The sequence below is a fragment of the Triturus cristatus genome, chromosome 4_2, assembly GCF_964204655.1.
Source record: "Triturus cristatus chromosome 4_2, aTriCri1.1, whole genome shotgun sequence".
NCBI lineage: Eukaryota > Metazoa > Chordata > Amphibia > Caudata > Salamandridae > Triturus > Triturus cristatus.
This window is the reverse complement of record NC_140586.1, coordinates 777,283,150-777,300,030: the sequence shown is the minus strand read 5'-3', so window position 1 is coordinate 777,300,030 and position 16,881 is coordinate 777,283,150. Positions and strand designations below refer to the sequence as shown.

Genomic DNA, 16,881 nt, shown 5'->3' with positions numbered 1-16,881 from the left:
GAGGTTCTGGCCCCTGGCCCGGTCTCGGCACGGTCGAGCACAGACGAGCTTGCCTTATGCGTGCCTTCGGCGCGCATTCGTCGCGCCCGCTGCGCTCGTCCGCTGCGCTTCCGGAACATGCACATATTTGTAGGGAGGGAGCAATGCGAGAGACGTGGCCTCAAGGTGGGCGTGTCCCAGTCAGGGAGAGGGGAATGAAGTTGGTGGGAAAACGGCGATTTTGCCCTTACCAGTGCTCGTTTTTCAGCAGGAAAGGGTGCCTGCACACTGCAGTGATGTGACAGGGAAGGTGAGTGATTTTAAAAGCAAAGTGAAATTTTACACTTTTAAAACAAAGTTATGCTCAGTTTTCCTTGCTACTCCCGGCTGTGCCTCAGGAGGGTTCAAAAGTTATCTAAAGCGCTAGTAGTCAGCGCGTCTTTTATAACTTTGAAGAGGGGGGGCGTGGCCTCAAGGTAGGCGTGTCCCAGTCAGGGAGAGGGGAATGAAGTTGGCGGGAAAACGGCGATTTTGCCCTTACCAGTGCTCGTTTTTCAGCAGGAAAGGGTGCCTGCACACTGCAGTGATGTGACAGGGAAGGTGAGTGATTTTAAAAGCAAAGTGAAATTTTACACTTTTAAAACAAAGTTATGCTCAGTTTTCCTTGCTACTCCCGTCTGTGCCTCAGGAGGGTTCAAAAGTTATCTTTTTTGACATTATTGCTAGGTAAAGTATCACTAGAAGCTATGTAGTATAAGGAATGTGTAAGTAATTATTGTCAAATCAAAGAAAAATAAATATATATGACTTACCAGCAGTAGACAAGCTTTTGACCATGGTGGAGGTTGTGGCATTGTTCGAATTCACCTTGTCCCTTGTCTTTCTTGTTTATCCTGAGAGGAAGAAAGAAAAAGAAGACGCTAATTGGCTGCATTTCCAATGCACAATTAACAGACAAACAAATCTACTGCTTCAATAACTAATCCTGTCCCCTCTTTGTCCACTTAATAATAGTTTACTGCCCTTCAGATATCTACAAATGATTTTCTACCTCCCCTACCTTCAAACGTTTTCACTATAACCACGTGAAAGATATCCACAAAGTCCTACAATGTGCACCACTGAGATGTTGACTGTGCAGTTACAGAGAACTCATGGAGAAACCCCACCACCCTTGGGATCTTCCTTCTTTCCTTATCACTTCCTGCCTATCAGTCTAAGCATGCCTGGCTCCCAAGCTGCCTGCTGCCACCCTAAGATAAACCCCAACTCACAGCTGAAAAACATTACCAGGCATGAATTGACATCTTATCTGTACATAACTAAAAAGTCAATTATATATATATATATATATTGGGAGAAGCAGGTCCTCATGAGGCAGCACCTAGAGGTCTACATTAACAATATTGATTACTGGTTACGTTATATTGACGATGTATTTATAGTGTGGAATGGGAACATGGAAAGTGCCAATAAGTTTATTGAAGAGATTAATATAAACTGTATGAACCTACACTTCACATCGCATATAAATCACTCTAAAGTAGAATTTTTAGATGTAAATGTGTTAATCAAGGAAGGCAAAATTGTCACTACTGCCTATAGAAAACGAACTGCAGGGAACACAATTTTGCACGCAACCAGTTCGCATCCTAAGCACCTTATCAGTAGCATCCCATATGGGGAACTTTTGAGACTCAAACGCATTTGCAGTACCTCAGCCGATTATGATAAATGTAAAGAAGAAACTTTAATTCGGTTGAGGAAAAGAGGTTATAATAACAAAATATTGATGGAAGCTGTGAATAAAGCTGAGAGTCGATCAAGAACATCACTACTTCCACATGATAATGAGAATGACATGACTCCTGTAGACACAGTCAATGATGTACCTAGACTTATAACAACATATAGTCGACAGGAGAGAAAGATAAGATCGATCATTAATAAAAATTGGCCCATTATCCTCACTGATAGTGTTTTAAATTCGAGACTTCCGGATAAACCAGTGATTACTTTTAGAAAAACACAATCCATGGGATCTAAATTATCTAAAAATAGCCCAGAACTAAACATCAATAAATCCTGGTTAAAACCAAGACAGGGCTTCTTTAAATGCACATCATGCAGAGCCTGTAAGTTTGGAGTGAATACAACTCAGTACAAAACACCCTTTAGAGAAAATGAAATAATTATAAAGGGCAGTTACAATTGTCGTACTGAGTATGCAGTATATGTTCTTACGTGCACTTGTGGGCTTAGGTACGTGGGAAGTACTAAGCTTCAAGTGCACGTGAGGATATTGCAACACTTACGAGCGATCATTAACAACGATCCGGCTTATCCAGTTGCCCGCCATTTCAAGGAAGCGCATGATAATGATGTCAAATGCTTATCTTATTTTGTAATTGATTCAATTCCAGCCCTACGTAGGGGAGGAAATCGGGAAAAACTATTGAGACAGCGTGAGACCAAAACTATCTTAGAACTCGATAGTAAATTCCCGAATGGATTAAACAATACGGAGGATCTACACACGTTTCTGTAATCAAATTTGCATACCTCCTAATCGCTTCCTTAGAAATGGGTTACCATACAAATGATGATGTAGAGAAATCTTTTTATGGGCTATGAACCAATCTTCAGCTCATTTAAAATAACAAACACCAGCAACACGTTACAATTGCTGCTATATTAATTTACCCATGTGAACAATGGTGCTGGTAATAAGATGAAGTCTCTTAAGTAAACTCATTAGTGCTCACTTCATTCATTTAAATATTTGATTTTATAAATATCACCCACCAGCACTTTTCGCTCGTTTAAAGAAACACCCAAAAAAGTAGCTTTTTTAACCACATTTTATATAAATTTTTATCACATTTTGTGTTATTTATTTATAAATTATGAATGTTGGGCATTAAGCACTTTATAAATTTGTAAATCAATACTTAAGAAGTATTTGTAGTATTATGCTGATATTATGAAATTTGGAAAAACAAAAAGCACTAAGCAGTCATATGTTTTTCCAATGGCAGACATTTGCACAGATTATTGCTAAATTTTACATCTGTCAATGTGAAAAAAATATGTATATTTTAAAATATTTATACATCTTTATTTATTATTGAAAATTCATTGTTTTTCTAATATTTAATACATTTTAAATTATTTATGTAGAGTGTACACCGCGACAAATGTATATATCAATGATATATGAGATATGCAATACAACAAACCAAAGTCTGTCTTCAACTATCATTGATGTGTGATAGGTTTTGGAGTACGTAACTAAAGAAAGTGTTTCTTCACTGTTTAGCACTATAGGGGTGTGTTCTTTCCCATTGAGTATATATAAAAAAAGATGGCGTACTACAAGCTTTTTATGTGATCAAGGGCACTTGATGCCCGAAACGCGTCATGAAATGAGGGACAAAGAACAATAAAGAAGAAATATTGCCCCTAACTTGTCCTGGTGGTCCGTTTCTGTCAGTTCGCCGAAAAGGAAGCGCTGAGAGGTGTTTGAATGCATATATATATATATATATATACACATACGTACATACATATAAATATACATATATACATACATATGTATGAATGTCTTATTGGGTTTAATTCACACATATATTGTTATTATAAACAGGAGGTTTAATCCAAACAGTAGAAAGAATGTGAATCAAGTGTGGTGGCTGGTGCTGTGTTGCTTTTAATCAATCAATCAAAGCCATTTATACAGTGCACGGCTACCTCAGCTGGCGCTAAAGCTCGAATGAAAAATAGACTGACCAGCTTAGTCTACGCCTGACTGAAGAGCCAAGTTTTTAAGTCCTTCCTGAATCCCTGTTCTGTCTCAGCCAAGTGTAGTTGTGTGAGCAGTGCAATACAGAGGTTTGCCGTCCATACCGAGAAAGACCAGCCACCTTGTCGAGCTTTGGCATACCTCAGAATGTGAAGAAGTTGCAGATGATTAGACCTCAGAGCTGGCTCCTGATGGTACAAGCTAAGCCTATTCCGTTTGATAGTGTGGCCCTATGCCCTTAAAGGTCTGAAGGCCAATTATCTGGGCTTTAAATCAGTCCTCTTGGCCACGGGGAGCCAATGGAGCTGTCTCAGGTGGGGGGAGATATGATGGCAAAAAGGGATCAGACGAATGATCCTAGCTACAGTATTTTGAATTATTTGCAATCGGAGAATCAAATAAGCTGGCAGCCCCAGGTATAAGCTATTGGCATAATCAAAGTGTGAGGTCACCAACACATGGACAATGATCTTACAGCTCTCCTCTGGGAGAAAACGCAATAGCCTTCTGATAGATCTTAACTTCACAAAACAGGATGAGAAAATACGCCGGAATTGAGTCGCAAAGGAAAGATTGGAATCAGACCTAATTCCCAGGTTTCTAGCAGACGAGACCAGAGTTGATGGTGGGTTCAACTCCGAAGTCTATGATGGTCTGGATGGAGGAGGCATCGCCTGACTGAAAAAGAGTACCTCAGTCTTGTCTGTGTTTTATTTCAGAAAGTTGCTGTTCATCCACTTTGGAATATCTTTCAAGCACTCTTTGAAATTAAGGAAGGCTGCTTCAGAGAGTCCTCTAAATGAAACCACTAGCTCTGTATCATCCGCATAAGAGACAACCTTCAATCCCCAAGAGTCAATGAGAGTGTCCAAAGGGGCTAAATATAGATTAAAAAGCAACAGGCTCAGAGCTGAGCCCTGTGCACTCCGCAAACCAACGGTTTGGATGAATATGAAAAGGGGCAAAGGAAGACCCGCTGAGATCAATCTTCTAGAAAAGACCACAGCCAGGATAGCACCGTACCCTGAAAGCCAAGATGACAATCTCTTCAGCAGGGTCGGGTGAGCTACCGTATCGAACGATGCTGACAGATCTAGGCATACTAACATAGCGGAAGCACCACCGTCCAACGTCTGTCTGACCGTTTCGGATACTTCCAGTAGTGCGGTCTCCGTGCTATAACCTGCACGTAAGCCGGATTGTGTATCATGCAGCAAACCATTGGCTTCTAGAAAAGCTGCTAATTGTCGCTGAGCCATCCTTTCTAGGATTTTTGTGGGTGCTGATAGCAATGAGATGAGCCTAAAATTGCTAAGCATTCCTGGATCCGCATTGGGCTTTTTGAGCAGTGGCAGCAGGAACACCTGTTTCCATACTGTAGGCAATATGCCAGATTTATGAGATGTATTCCAGATTTGATTCAACAATGGATTTACACTAAAAGCCACCATTCTGAGAAATTGAGGTGGGTAAGGATCCCCTGGGGAGCCAGACTTACACTTTAAAAGTTCCTCAAGTGAATCCTTTTCAGATATTGGATAACGATCTGAAAAAGTAGCAGGAGGGTTGTTGGAAGATGGTTGTTGGTGGTTGTCAAGTCCAGCTTCTGGCGGGAACGAAAAGTCACGTTTTTGAATTTTTTGCCTACAAAATCTGAAAGGCTCTTGCAGAGAGCAGAGGAAGGAAGAAAGGTACTTTTCATGGCCTCCGGAGTGGTAACAGATTGTATTATATTAAAGAATTCTTTAGAGGAGTTCTACGCATTCTCAATGCGCCTCGAGACATATTCTCTCATCTTAAGCTGCATCGGTTTGCAGAATTTTTTAGGAGCCCCCTTATAGGCATTTTTTAGCTGAGGGCTTATTCAATATTATGATTATATTATTTAACCAGCAGACTGTGCATTCTGCAAGGCTACCACTTGCCAGCCTGCAGTCAGCATGAATTGAATAGAATATAAGTATTGCCACCTCCTCAAAAATGTTGTAGAGTATCATGCCTGTGTTGCGCCCACGAAAGTGGTAGTCAGACCTGTTGCCTGCCTGTGCCATGACTGGGGTGATGGGTGACAATTTAAAAGCAAAAGGAGACAGGCAGGGAAAAATAAAAATGGAAAAAAAAGCATTTGGGGTGGGGGTGGGAAATTCATGACGAAAGTGAAAAAAGTTCAAAATTAGGACCAGTGAGTAGGAAAAGTGACAAACTGGAGAACAGACATGTAGGAGCAGGCATCATCAAAATTACTTCTCAAGGCCCGGGTTCCATTCCCGACCAATGCACCAGATGGGTCACAGATGGGTCACAGGTGGGCGGGTGCGCAGCTGGCAGACAAACACTTGGGCAGGAAACTCTTGATCAATTCCATTGATAGGTGTAGACACATTACAATGGTCAGGGGAGATTGCCCCAATAAAGCACACATGGCCGGAGGAGGTACCACCTCCTAAAACGGAACACATAGCAGATCAGGATATAGGACATGTAGTGGTCACGAGCTCCCCATGCCGGACATCTGGACACGTTCACAATTGGTCACACTGTGTCCACGCAAGGTCGAGACCCACCCGTAGTAACCATTTGACCATTCATTTATGACTCCAAAGGCAACAACCAACATTCTTAACCATATATGCTATGCTGGAAAAGTTTTATTACCTGTTGTATTTTGTACATAGGAAGGACACAAACCAAACCTAAATTGATACAGTCATCAGACCATGTGCCTGTAAGTGTTCTTCCACCCAAACTGTTCAATTAAACAAACTGTTCCTGTTTTGCCAAACGCTTCTTGTCTTCTGTTTGTTCTAAGGAATACTAACCCAAGCAACACCATCACACACAATTTCATGGTCGTTTTATAGTGGGAAATGTGTTGGCATGCACATTCGGGATATAAAGTGCAAGGAATACCATTTCGTGTAATTACACATAATTACAATAATAAAACGAATTTCATTGCGCGCGCTGAATCGCATTTGGCATTTCAGCGCGCACAACGAAATTAGTTTTATTTAATTATTCGTTTACATTACTCCGGTCTGCCGTGAGCCGGCGTTTACTAACCCCCTCCCCCGCCCCACCCCACCACGCCGCGGCACTCCCTCCACGGGCCTCTACTGACCCAGCCATATGCAAATCATTCTTGACCCTGCTCCAAATAGGAACAGTCCAGCCCGAACTGCCAGGCCATGTCCCTTCTAAACCAGAACACAAGCAACCCAAGACCGTTTTTACCCTGATTGGGGCTCTTCAGTCAGGTGTAGCTTGGTTACTGTGGCAAGGTGGGCATAGGATCCACGTCTGGGCATATATGTCTCTCTTAGTGCTTAGTCTGCAACAACAACAACAAGGTCATGAATGAAATGCTAGAATTAATCACAGCCACTGGCAATCACTCAGGGCCACATGCCGGTCCACCCTTTTTGCACATCTCAGTGTACTGTTGCTTCGGTTTGTTGCTGCAAGTGTACCAAGTTCAACTTCTGTTCTCTGAGGTAAGCCTTAAAGCATGTGCCGATGCTGCCAAGGGAGAGCCAAGGGTTTCCTCAAAGAAAACAGTTTATGTTTAGGATTCAAATTATTCGGTGCTTGCGACAGCGCAGCATAAATTCACATCAAGGCTGTGACATCTTTCTCCCGTTGTATAAAAATGCAATTTCTTAAAAAGAGTGAATGCATATTGTGTGATGGTAAGGTGTCGGTAATGTGATTATGATATAATGTGTCTTTTGTTTGGAGGTAGTGTCTGCATATGCATGGGTGGTGGTAATAACTGGATGAGTGGGTGAAGGAACATGCAGCTGTCTGATGAGGACCAAGGTCAATGTTATGTTGAGCAGGGGTTCTGGTGCTACACAGTGGCAGCCCCAAAAAGGATCATGCAGGAGATTTATTGTTTTTGTACACCTTGACTTAGGGTGCCCAGGCAAGGATAACCTAAGGATTTAGCTGGGGTAGGTGGATCTTGGCATTTGACCAGCTGCTTGGCTTCTCATCCCATGTAGAATAATTTCTCCATTGCATTCTTCTGACTTTTAAATGGCAAAGGGTGCCTTGAACTTCAAATTCCCATTCTTCTAAATTTAAAGTTGCAGGCTGTGCTGCAGTTTAGTTTCAAATTTGTTTTTTTTGGCCCACTAGAAATGGTTTTCCTTAACCAAATTACAAGTAAGATGTAAAGCCTGGTTAACAGACTTCAAACATCTAGAGCACTGACGTAACCAGTGATACTAAAGATGAGTTATCGGCGCATCATAGAGAGGCTTAATGAAGAGTGTAAGAGATGGCACAAGGTTTTTGGCTACACTAGGTCCAGATAGATAAGCAAGGGTCAGAGCAGAGGAGCATCTGCATATTCAACTAATTGATTCCTTATATATCCCCTTATTTGTTGAAATCTTTTGCACCATGCTAGATTTTTATAGTACTTTAGCCCTTTCAGTGAGTGATGGTGAGCCGGTAAGTGGTGTGGGCAGTTCTGATATAGTCTGGTATTTTTGTTGCAGCAAATTCGGGAAACCCATGTTGTTTGGGCATCGGAGTCTTTAAGACATCAAACTAAGGTGTTGTTGTTAGGTGTGGGCAGAATATTCCGTTCCACCCACGGAATTTGCCGGATTTTGGTGACACTGCACTACTCTTGTAAAGCAGAGTTCCAACCAAATTGCCTCATGGCTAAATTATTTTTCTGGTTGCTAAGAGGGCAACCGGAGAGATATTTCTAACGAGGGTGGTCATGAGCATTGGCAGTCAGTAGGTTGCCACCCGAGTAGAAAATCTAATTGAGCAGTAGAGAAAGCAACTTGAGTAGCTGGGCCCTCTGGTGCACCATGTGGTGCCGTTTGTACTGATTTTTCAGCACGAAACGCGCTACCAGTGCTAAATCATAGAGTGAGCAGTGCAACCTGCCTATTTCCATCTGTTGGCGGAACTCAGTGGAATCTGGCTGAGTTTTATGTATCTTTGCAGAATTCCACTGAGTCAAATTCTGAAAGATCCACCCACCCCTAGTCGTTGTAGGGCTTTATTTTTAGATCGGTTTCTAATGGAAAAAGATCTCCTGTGACCTGAGGTTTCGTTGAATATGGTTTGTGGCAGTGTTTCGGTCCCATGATAAAAAGATCCGAGATGGTTTGTTCCAGGAATCAGCTTACAGAACACATTTGAGACATCATGAAACAAGTATTTAGAATATTGTAAATCTGGTTGTCATTTGTTAATGTTATATTGTATTTGTGTGAGTCTACTTGGGAAGGAGCTACATGCATAATGTCAGAACATATTGGTTAACCCTGGGCGTAGTTTGCGTAGTAGCGCTATGCGTAGCTACGCAAAGTGCACTTCGCACTACGCGAGATACGCGTAGCACTACATGAACTGCATAGTGCGCTGTTCTGGGTAATTGCACAGTTCCGGATGCTTGTCCACACTGTGCAATCATTGAAAACGGCATCTCGCACAGTGCAAGCTGTCGTTTTCTGCCACTCAAGTAGAATTTTACTCGAGCGGCAGCTTTCTCAACGCGGACTAGTAGTTTCTCATCGTGAGCAGTCGCGGGCATACGCGACCACTCGCAATGAGAAACCTGACCTCCCAGGTTTCAGAATCTCGCCGGGAGGTTTATTTTCCACGCCTGCGATCGGCAACTTGATGTTGCAGATCGCGAACGAGGAAAAGGTTTCGCTGGGATGTCATTTTGCTCGTTCGCGGTCGCCAACTTGACGTTGAGGACCACGAGCGAGCAAAAAATGCCAACTACGCTACGCTACACGTTTTTGCACTGTGCTACGTGCAATTCGCGTAGCGCAATGTAGCACAAACTACGCAAACTACGCAAGCATAGCGTAGTTGGCCGCCCAGGGTTAATATTGATCAGCATTCTAAAACTCTGATCAAATGTTTATTGAAATACAGCATCCAATCACCCTTTTGGTATTGCTCTAAAATACCTTACCATCCTGTCACTTGTGGGACCCGCTTAATACACCAGGTAATTTTCCTAAACAGGTAGTGTTAGAAATGAGGATTTCTGGTTGGCTGAGGCTTGCGCCAAAGCCAGGCAGAAACCACCACTCTAGTCAGGGCTGGGGAGTTACACGCCAAAGATAACCCCTGCTCACCCCCTTGGTAGCTTGGCACGAGCAGTCAGGCTTATCTCTGAGGCGATGTGTAAAGCGTTTGCGCGCGCACCCAGCAACAACACCCAAGGCCCACCACAAAGGAAACTCCACACAAGGTATTCTATAAAAATAGCCTTTGTATTATACCAAACACATTAGATAAAAACACACACTTTACAATGTGCCAACAGGCACGGGCAGAATTTACAAGGGATTATATATACAGGGGACAGGGCCACATGGACCACTGTCAGGAATTAGCACTTAGAACATAGCACAAATCACCAATAGTAAACGTAGAACATAACACACAGTAACTGTAGAGCACAACCAGTCTCTACTGGCGCAATAATGACCTCAGCGTCATCACACTAGCATCAGGTGTAAAACCTATCCTGCATCTATCACAGGGACACAAATCACATTATGCAATTTCTCGCAAGTCTAACGCATTAGACCTAGCCACCTAAGTATACCTACACTAGGGGCGTACATAACACAGGGAAGTACATTCTCCCTACCATCAACCTAAACAAGGTAAAACAACCTCCTAGGCAGAAAAGACCACATTTAGAGGTATAAGACACAGGGTGCGCAAGACATGCTATATACAGTACATTTCCTAGCACCAAAAGCATGAACACAGGGTGCGCCAAACATACTACACAGTACATTTCCTAGCACCCAAAATCACATTAGAGTCCAGGTTGCGCCAGAACCTAAACGTAGCAGCTGCCCACTACTTGCTGGGCAGCTGGGGACAAGCACAGGGCCTAAACGCTGCAGCTGGAACTAAGTGCTGCGCAGCTGGGGGAAGGCAAATAAGGCGTGGGCTCTCAATAGCCCTTAAAACAATATCCAGAACGTTGGAGCCACCTAGGCTCTAAAGCAACATGTCCCCCTGGAGCACACTGGCTCCTGAAATCATTATGCCCCAGCGTTGGAGCCATCTGGGGCTCTAAAACGACATGCAGGCGCCCTCCGTTGGAGCCTCGTGGGCTCAGGACACCCAGGAAATGCCCCCGAAGCCGAGCGCACTAGCGCTCTAAAAACAAACACTGGCCCAACCGTTGGAGCCTTCTCTGGCTCTAGAATGACCATGCCCCATCGTGGGGGCGACCCGCTGCCCGACGGGGCCGCCCAGGAAACCGGGACACTGTGCCTTCACTGGCACTCTCGGGGCTTCGGCGGCCTGGGGGGGGGGACGCGGTCTCACCCCTCCCCGGACACTCAACACAGCCCCACTCACCGGGCTGTTGCAGGCCGACTCCTTCGCTTCTCCTCGATGGGGGAAACTCTCTTCTTTGCTACCGGGGCTCCCACCAGCTCACGGGCGCCCCGCTCGGACCGGCAGGCCTCCTCTACACCCGGGCCCCCTCCTGGGACCCGGGGCTTCAGGTACAGGTGCGGGGCTCTCCCCACTCATGGGAGCCCCTCGAGGCCTTGCAGTCTTCCGGGCCATCCTCTCTTCGGCGGGCGGGGCTTCTGGACTCCAGGGAGGCCCCGCCCATGTCCCAGGCAATCTCTGCCTGACTTCCGCCTCAGCCGCGCTGCGATCGGCAGCCTCCGGCCGGCTCACTTCAAAGCGGGCTGCAGCGGCGATCCTCCCAACGCAGTATGCGGGGTGGGCACCCGCACTCAACACAATTGGGAAGCCGCCATGTGGGGTAGGCACCCACCAGTCAAAATAGCAGGGGAGCGGGGTGGGCACCCGCTCCTGACAAATTGCAATCAGCACTCCAAACGCGGGGTGGGCACCCGCCTCACATCGGACAGTAAGGGGGAATCCCCATGTCGGGATTCCCTCGGCGGTGATTGCAGCCCAGCGCTGCCAGGCAAAAACAGGAGCTCTCCTCAGGGCCCCCCAAGCGCACCTGAAAATATAAAACACGGGGCCCACAGGGTGCCAGGGCCATCAAAAGCAAGTCCTTTTTGGCAGCATCCAGGGGGACAAGGTAGGGCCCAGGGGCCAGCACACAGGGCCCTCCAGCAGGGAGGTAGCCCCCATGGCGGTCCCTCCTGGGCCCCACCAGCAGCAAGCCCCCCTCTGTCAGGATCCAAAGGAGAACAGTTTCTGTGGGGACACAGCCCCATTTTTATACAGCAAACCCCTTTGTTCTGGGTTCAGGGTGAGGGGGAAAACCAGTCGCAGCTGGTTGGGGAGCACCCTTGATGTGCTCAGCCCCTCACTCTATTCATTGGCAGGGCTAGGGTCGTCAGTCGCACCACAGGGGGCGGGGCCAGCATTGTGTGTGGAAAACCCTGTCCTATTCAGGACCCAGGTGTACTCCTCCCACCCATCTAGCTGCTGATCTCCCCATTCACCACTGGGTGACTCATCCTGACTCTGGGGAATCCCTAGCCCGTCACATGATATGACCAGCCAATCACGCGACAGACACACTGCACACAGAAGTGCCCACTTCTAGAAGTGGCACTTCCACACTAGGTACATGCACGCCGCACACATCATCGCGCAGCATTCACTCCCACGTGTCCGCACATACCAAACTCGGGCCTGCACACCCCACGCATCAGGAACTACCAGGGACACATACATTCCCCATGCATTCCTATGGGAGGGCAGGCCTATCTCACCACATGCACTCAGAGCACGCACGCACTTTACCCTGGGACACAGGGAAAGTGCGCAGAAACCAAGAAAATCACCACACCAAGTCACCAATAAAAGGCAAAAAGTTCAGGGGTGAACCTGCCAGAAGGGCCAAGTCCAACAGGTAGTAGTACCTAGTGGTTTTTATATCAAGTCCTTGAGATGCTGGTGCAAAGAGTAGGCTGATTACTGCCTGCAACCAATGTCAATCATTTTTCATTGAACTAGCCTTCTACTTAGAAATGTGTATTTCTGGGCTTATGATGACCTATGCATTAGGGCTAATTTTGCTCTAGATGTCTCCTTTTTTCTAAGAGTGAAAGTACTGTTTTTCCACACAAATAACTAATACATAATACAACTGAAAGATCCACAGGACACAATACACATTGTGCGTGCGGTTTCAGTATGGAATAGGATTATGATAGTGGGTTTATGGGAGAGGTGAATCTTTAGAAGTGGTTTATGGGATCATCCAAACCCTAATATATTTATCCACTTGCAGTTGAGAAAGCAAGTCTAGGAACATCCAGTTGAGTGTAGCAGAGTCTCTAACAGGTTGAAGCTTATAACAGCAGCACTCACAACATAGACATGTGTGCCTCTAAAATTTTCTTTTAGCCCACACTCTACCCACACATTACAGAGGTTGTGCATAGCAAGGCTTTGCCATAGTTAGGTGTGGTAACAAAATCTTACTTTACATTAAAAATCCAAAGAAATTCAACAAAAAAGCAAAGGTTAAAATGATGCTATAATTATGTCAGTTAAAACATAACATTTTAATCTCAAAAAGCCACTAAAACTCACCAGTTATAGTTAACTCAAGTTACTATATTGTGCTCCCTTGCCTTTCACTGCTTATGACCTCATGACATGTTCTATGGCATCATTAATAACATCACTAATGACAACTGAAATGTCATCATTGATAATATCACTGGGCATGGAGAGGGCACATGCTATAGTAAGTTGATGGATCAGTGCAAAGTTTTCCAAAAAGGAGACAAGGCAAATGCACTTTTGTTTTGGAAGGTTTCTGCAGATTTGTCAAAGGGCACTAAAGTTGTTAAAGATACACAAAATGGTCTTCCTATAGAAACTCTGACCTACCTATAACTACATAGCAGCGAACGCCACACTGGTTTATATATTTGTGCTTCAGTTGCATTAACTCATCGTGTTATTTGTTGGCACCATAACATGTAACCTGCTGCATATAAGCTTCAGGTTATAGCTGCCACAGACGCTCAACCTCACAAGCTATCTCATTGGAATTGTAGCCTAGAGATTGCACAGTCCCTTGATATCTGAAAAACTGTCAGTCTTTTAAAAAGATGTTCTTAAGTTAATTTTTTGCAACCCCCACAGATCTCATTATTTGAACAGATTGGCTTCAGGATTGTGTTTACTTTATAAAAAAACATTTGTCATTCCACTGGCATCTCTGAACCTCCATCACACATCTACCCCACTGATACTTCTCTGCTACACACTTGAAGAACCATTTATTACAGTTTGGTAGACTGTGGTGCTTGTAGGGATATGTCAGCGTCTCAGTCACAAATACACTAAGATATGTCCCTGTCTATAGGGTTTCTTCAGTGAGGTATAGTGTTAACATTCTTTCAAATTAGTTCAGGCCTGTCAGAAGGAGAGCATAGGTATCATAATGGACAGAGGGATCATAAATCTAAGGCCAAATGCTTTTTGAGGGCCCCACAATCATAGTGAAAAATACTTTTATAGATTTTGAAGTATGCCTGCCATACTTATTAATTACAAGGCAGCTCATATGTATAATACCACTAGATGGTGTCAGATGCAGGATCTGGCATGTTTTATCCTTCCCTGCAGAACAACTTGTTTTACATTTTAAAGCAGGTCCGGTCCTAGTTAGGCCCCACTTCCGTTTGTTGTCCCAGGTCTCACAATAGCTTCTGGCTTCACTTAAGGTGAGGAGTACTTCAATCCCATCGTTAGCCAGTTCTGGAATAAGAATAAAGGTGAGCTAGAAAGGTATCCATTTCACAGCCCCAACATCAGTCTGTCTATTCCGTGTCATGGTGTTCCAAATTTCACAAGTGTGATATTAGGCTTGATTTGGGGGAAGATTTTGGTATCATTTTTAAATTATCAGTAAACAGACAGTTACATTTTTCGGGATAGCTCATTGCGGTGACTTGTCATTTTACGAATTTGTTGCTTTCAGTTCTGTGGGTTACCTTTATGAACTATTAGAAACTATCTGTAATGAAGTGGTTACTTTCAAAAAGATACCTATCAAACTCTCACAAAATGTCTCCTGTCATGAGCAGGAGTATTTCCAAAGTGGTAAAGGAGAAGGCACACCCCTATATCTAAAGTAACAATGAAGTGAAGGAAGGGGACATCATATTATGTGTGATGAAACAAGAGAAAAAAAGCTGTATTTGTAATGCACATTAGCATCATATTTCCATATTGCATATGTTGCAAATTCTAAATTCTAAAATGTAGGTATGTCAATACTACTGGAAATCTATGACTATTTCATGAGTTCTCTATGAATACTTTTCATTCTCATAAAAGCTGACATTTACTCCGTAATAGTGCTGTGGGAGAGAGCTTCCAATTTACTGCCCTAAATTGTGTGGCTCAGACCTATGAGTCATAGTTTTCTAAAACTAGCATCATCAGTTTAAATTGACTTGGAATGAGAGCACGAAAACATTGTACGGAAAGAACTGCACTGCAAATCCTCACTAGTGTTATAGTGCTGCAACAAATTATTATTATTATTATTATTATTATTTATTTTTGTAGAGCGCGTAGTCACCCTGAGGTATCCCAGCGCTAACGAAAACCCTAACTCTGCAGTTCGGTGGGCCAGGGGCAAAACAGAGGTGAGGGGGAGGGGGGGAGGGGACAAAGACTCAGTGTAAGGGAAGGCGTGAGTCATTTGGGAAAAAGATGAGTTTTTAGCTGCTTCCTGAAGCGAAGGTATTGTGGTTCGAGTCGCAAGTCGCGGGGGAGCGAGTTCCAAAGACGTGCGGTTTGAACTGAGAAGCGTCTTCCTCCGGCTCGGGCTTTCTTGAATCTGGGGGTAGTGATGAAATTTTCTGTGTCAGACCGGAGGGATCTTGTGGCTTTATAGGGAGTGATGAGTTTACTAAGGACTGGGGGGCCTTGTTTTTGCAGAGTTTTGTGGGCTAGGCATAGAGCCTTGAATTTGACTCGCTCCCTTATGGGAAGCCAATGGAGGAGTTTTAGGGCAGGTTTAGCGGAAGTTCTGGCAGGGGTATTTGTGATAATCCGGGCTGCGGTATTCTGGATTCTCTGAAGCTTGTTGAGGGTCGCTTCAGGAGCGCCCAGATAAATCACGTTGCTGTAGTCAAGCCTCGATAGTATAAGGCCTTGAATTAGCAATTTTTGTGAGTTGAAGGGTAAGAGGGGCAGGACTTTCCTCAGGGATTTTAAGAGGCCGAAACAGGTCCCGGCTACTTTCTTTGCATGTACTGTGAATGAGAGGTCAGTGTCGATCCACACCCCCAGACTTTTAACCTCTTCTTTTGGGTCGGGTGGAGGGCCCAGGCAGGAAGGCCAGATGTTAGGGGAGAGTGAGAGGCCTTTCGGGCCGAGGAGCAGAACTTCGGTTTTTGTCCCGTTTAATTTTAGAGCTGACTTATTCATCCAGCAATGGACCTGCGTAAGGCAGTTGAATAGGTCTGCTGATTGTTGTCTGGGGTGAGACAAAGACACCACTAATTGTGTGTCGTCAGCATAGCTGACGACGCTCACTCCGAATGGGGTAATGACCTCCTCCAATGTGGACATATAGATATTAAATAATGTGGGGCTCAGGGAGGAGCCCTGAGGCACACCACATAGGAGGGGCATTTCGGAGGAGCAGGCGTTCTTCTCCCAGATCTGGTAGGTCCGTTGAGCTAAAAAGGATGAGAGCCAGGATAAGGCCGAGCGTTCCACACCAACTCTTTTAAGTCTTCTAATAAGGAGTTGGTGGTTGACGGTGTCGAATGCCGCACTTAGGTCGAGGAGGATCACTGCCACTGATCCTCCTCCGTCCAATAGTGTTCTGGCCTCTTCTACCGCTGCCAGGAGGGCGATGTCAGTGCCCTGTCCTGGTCGAAAGCCCGTCTGGGAACTTTTTAGTTTATTATTGACCTCAAGAAACTGCGAGAGTTTCCTGTTGACTAGTTTTTCAGCGATCTTACTGACTCCTGGGAGAAGGGAGATGGGCCGGTAATTCGTCAGATTTTCGGGGTCGAGGGATGGTTTCTTTAATAGGGCTTTTACGACCGCCGTCTTCCAGTTCGGGGGAACAACTCCCTGTTGGAGTGAGGCATTGATCAAATGGGTCAAAGGGG

General features: G+C 44.7%; 1 long non-coding RNA gene across 1 annotated transcript in view; it reads right to left on the bottom strand.

The window, feature by feature from the left end:
- Nucleotides 1–16,881, bottom strand: part of LOC146835022 (uncharacterized) — a 172,861-nt gene that overhangs the window by 25,878 nt on the left and 130,102 nt on the right. The window contains exon 3 of the long non-coding RNA XR_014960368.1: nt 792–872. This is a non-coding gene — a long non-coding RNA (uncharacterized LOC146835022). The remainder of the gene's footprint in view (nt 1–791; nt 873–16,881) is intronic.